Raw genomic sequence first — 4,863 nt, 5'->3', positions numbered from 1 at the left:
TAAGTGCACCTCCTTCAAACTAGTGCAACGTACTTTTTTATCAAATGTGCGGTGACCGTTGGCATATGTATATGAACACTCAGGTTCAAGTTTTGGTTACTATTTCTTTCACGTATCTTGTCTTATCTTCGACCATCTATTTATCTCGTAAGCATCACCCAAGCATATTCTTACAAGAAACCATTCATTCTCAGGAGCAAGGCTTGCAAATGTCAAGTATCACACTTTTCTTAATATTTTTTTCTATAATCCTAAATTTCGAGGCATTGAAGATGTTAATTGGTTTAAGAGGAGAAAGATACATTAGGGTTTACTTTGTTTTTCTATCAATATTGGTCTAGTACACATGTTAAACCATGGGGTTTTGATGTTCTTGATACATTTTTTTGTTCAAATTTTCTAGATGTATAAAACGCGAACTCGTCAAGTTTTTTTGTATAGGTGACGTGTGAAACATGACTTTGTGAACTATGAGGCAGTTTGAATCATTATTTTCATGTTTCATGAGTCATGAATGTTAAACAAAGTTTGATCGATGAGACTTGGAATTTCATGCTTTCTTTGTTGCATAAGGTTTTAATTCATTCATCTTGTATTTGTTAATATCTTACATAACAAACACATTAAATTTGTCAAATTACAAAAGAAGTGCCTTATAGGTTTTGACTAATTTTTTTTTAGCAATCTTTCTTTAGTCTACTAGATATGAGCAAATGTGGATTTGTATATTATGCCCCTAATTTTTATTTTTTGCTTTTTGGATTTTCCTTCGTAAGTAATCAAGATGACTAAAAGGAAGTTGTCTTTAGAGGGAATGGAGGAGGAGGATTGGAGGATGCCTATGATGAAAAGCTGTTTGATTTTCTTCATGCAACTTGAAATTCATCTAGATTTATTTACATCAAATATATGCTCAATGTTTCCTTTGAATTGCAAGAGCTTTTTAAGGATCTTGAAGATAAACTGAAGGATTTTCGGGTGTTTTATGATAGACATATGGAAGGCCTAGAGATTGAGGGATTTGTCCATTATAACGATGTAATGGAAGCTTCCAATGCTACTAGAACAACTTTGCAAACAAGGTTTAGCCTTATTGATGAAGAATTCAAGAAGTGGAAAGTAGATTTCCCTTTTCATCAGAATCATCAACAATGTCTTCTTGTATAAAAGGATGTTGGATTTCTTATATGTCTTCAATATATGGATAGTTGTTCTTCAAATATAATACAAGAGAAGAAGATAGAGGATATTGCATGCAAAGACAAAGAAGTTAAAGAGAAGGGCAAAATGTTTTAGGAGGATATTGAGAACTAGTAGTGCAGGGATTCGATGTTGCTTTATTTAAAAGTGAGAACATTACAAAAGTGGAAGAAAAGGACATACAATTGAGTGCAAAGATTGAAATAGGTCCTCTTAAATGTGTCACAACATTTTCCAATTATCTCATCAACAAAAAGAGATATGTATTGCTAAATGATATTCAACACCTTTTTATCTTAGAGAAGATTACTCCTTGGCAATTCTTGCTGCATGGGATCAAAATGATAAGAATTTTATAGGTTATGACGAGGAATTGCTAGCAACTCTCGATGTTGAGGGAGAGAATTTTCAAGACAGTTCTGTAGCCTTGCATTCTTGTATTAATCAAATCGTGGAATATGAAAAGGAGGGGATACATACAAAGGAAGAGTACTTAGAAATTCAACAGAGACTCGGTATTGATAACATGGGGTATGAAGAGAAACTGAAGTATCCATTAGAGGAGAAACCAAAAAGTTCAATAAATCTATATGATCATAGTCTTCAATAAATCTATATGATGATAGTCTTCTTAAAGAAGATGAAAACCCTAAGGTATGAAAGATAATTCTAAGATATCCATTGTGATTTATATTAGAGTATGTTATGCATTCTAGAAAAATATTTTTTGGATATTTGTCTATTAACAACTTATACTATTGTGGTTTATTATGCAGATAGAAATTGAAGATGCTGACAAATTTCTTGGAAGAGCCAAGGGCTCAAGGCCATTGAAGCTTGGCAAAAGTCAAGGCCTTGATCATTATATTGGAAGCTTAAATAATCAAACAGTTGCAATTTATCATAGCACATTGGTAGGTGAATTGGGTAGTCGGCCTCTAACAACCCCCAAGACAACACCACAGGATAAAGACCGAGGATCTCGCCTCTACAAAACCCACAAGACGGCATCACTGAACACATGATTAAAAAATCTTGATCACTCACTCCTCATTGACACTTCAACTCAACAACTTGAGCAATTTAAACCTTCAAGCTCATAATTATCATTTTTAGAGAGAATCTGATGCTAAAACAACCATGGTAAAGGCTCTGACAACACGTGCTTTCAGATTCACACAACTCCTATTTTTAGGAATGGCAACCCCACGCAGCAAACTATCCCATAAAGCATGATTGCTTCAAGCAGTACAAAATTGGTTGTAGACCCTCTCTGTTCTTATTTCCTCAGAGCACACATAAATACAAACCAAATACATAAGTACTCAAAGCTTTATACGGCCAACTTTCATGCCAACTTAGCTGCTATAAGCTTTTCACTACTGTGGACATTCCATTACTGCATCAAAATAGAGTTTACAGTGATATAGCAATGGATAATCATGATAACTTTCATGAGAAACCAAGTTGGTGACATAGATGCTGCTGAATTCACCTATTTCCTCATAGAGCACAGAAATTGCCTCATGGAGCATTACACAGAATAGTTCATAACTTTCTAACCAGACCTTGGATCACCAAGCTTCAAAAAGAAAAGTTGTAGTTCTCTTTCCAATCTATAATTCTTCAGAGCAACTCAGAGTCAAATTTAGTGTTTTGCTGCCCTATAAAGGCTCTACGTAGTCTGTAGTCCTAAATTCTTGCATGCTCTATATAGTAAACACAACTTCTCTATTCCAAAAGCACAATCCTGCATTGATGAAGAGTCGCAGAAGCTTTGAACTTTACAAACTCTGATCCATTATTTTCTTGGCTGCAAATCCTTTTAGATTTCCAATAACTTGAGTTCGTGCATTCAACACCTGACCATAATACATATTCCCTACTACATATCCTGTTTCAGATGTAGAGACCCTTCACTTCCATTCTTCTCTACTAATGACAGGAAGCCTCACTCAACAACTAACCTGCATCACTCTCAACAGAATGAAGAACAATCCTCCGATGTCTTTTACTCGTATCCATACATCAAAACTGATTTGGAAACTCTCTACACCACGTAGCAGTAGAAGAAAATAAGACAAAAGGAAGACTCTTATTACCATCATCTAAAAAGTGGGAACTCACATCAATCCATTGACTTCAGCAGCCCTGCCATCCCACTCCACAGCTTCAATAACTTTAGATTTACGGTCCCTCTCTTTTGACAATTTGTTCTTCTTCTTCTAAGCTTCAGATTTCTCCCTTCTTCAGCCTACAAGATTCTTCTTCTCCCTCTCTCTCTCTCTCTCTCTCTCTCTCTCTCTCTCTCTCTCTCTCTCTCTCTCTCTCTCTCTCTCTCTCTCTCTCTCTCTCTCTCTCTCTCTCTCTCTCTCTCTCTCTCTCATTGTCTTGTGTTGAACACTTCTCTTCTCTTCTTTTTTTCTTTTTTTTTTAAACTCCTCATGTTTTTGCTTTTTTCCATATTTTTCCAAGTTGCCCCTTGCTTCCCCTTAGTTGTTAGATGGCAAACATGCCCCTTGCCATGTAAAATTCCACTTGGGGACTCAAAATCGAAAGTGAGAATACATTTCCTTCTCTTCTTACATGAGGTGCGTGTCTCAAAACTGAAAGATCACAACCACGTGTCGAACATGCATGGTAGCACTTGGGATTTCCATCTATAAACCCGACTCTTGCTACGGGTAAGTGTTAGAAAGGAAAAAAAATGATATTTGTATGTGTTACCCCACTTGACTTCACATAGCATCATGTCCATGGTCGCTCATTTTCACTCACCAATGTTGTCAAGATCTCCAAGCTTACCAATAATGGCTTTGAAAGCTATCTTCAAGGTGATTAGATCCCAAGCTTTCAATAGAGGTTTAGACCAGATAATTTTGGTGGAGAAGAAAGAAGTTGTAAGAGTTTTTGGCTTCATGCCTAGATACAATGGATCTAGGGCACGATACTTTGGAGTTCTTGCCTCTTATTTGCTCTTCCATGTAGGAGATGCTAAGAAAATAGGAGATAAGAGTTCTTGAAATGTAGAGGTCTCATCGAGTGGGATGAAACAAAAGATTCCCTTAGAGGACCTAGTGAATTCCTTAAAACTAAAGACTCTTCTACAATAGAGTCAGACTAAAGGATGTTAAGGGTTTCTTGAAACCCATATTTTTCAATCTCTTTGTCTAGTTTTTCACCATTCAAAATATCTTTGCTTTGCACAAGAGTTTAAATATTCCTCTTTTCTTCTTTGGGTAATACTGGATATAGTCATTGCAAAAGATGATGTATTACATTATGTGATTATGTCTTTGAGCTTGAATTTGTGCCAAATTTGTCTATAGAACCATTGAAATACCTCTAATAAACTGTTTGCTTTGTATCTTCCACCTCCATGTCTTGTGTGTCCAAAGTATTTTGTTCTTTCTTGATAATATGTTTTATCCATACCTTGGGTTGACCAAATAGATAGAGATCCATATTTCTTGATAAAATATGGACCATGGTTGTATAAAATATGATGCATAGTTAATAAATAAAGAAATTCAATTAGAAAACCCTATATGAGTTAGACAATAAAGAGACATACACATGCAAACTTCTTACCATATAGTGAGTGAAGTGTTGATTACCCCAAGCTTCTGTCATTGCCTTTTTAAAAAGGTTCAATTGTCTTTT

This window comes from Lygodium microphyllum, chromosome 1 (assembly GCF_053477565.2).
Source record: "Lygodium microphyllum isolate KBCC chromosome 1, Lygodium_microphyllum_v1.1.10, whole genome shotgun sequence".
Classification (NCBI taxonomy): Eukaryota; Viridiplantae; Streptophyta; class Polypodiopsida; order Schizaeales; family Lygodiaceae; genus Lygodium; species Lygodium microphyllum.
Note: the sequence above shows the minus strand (reverse complement) of the source record.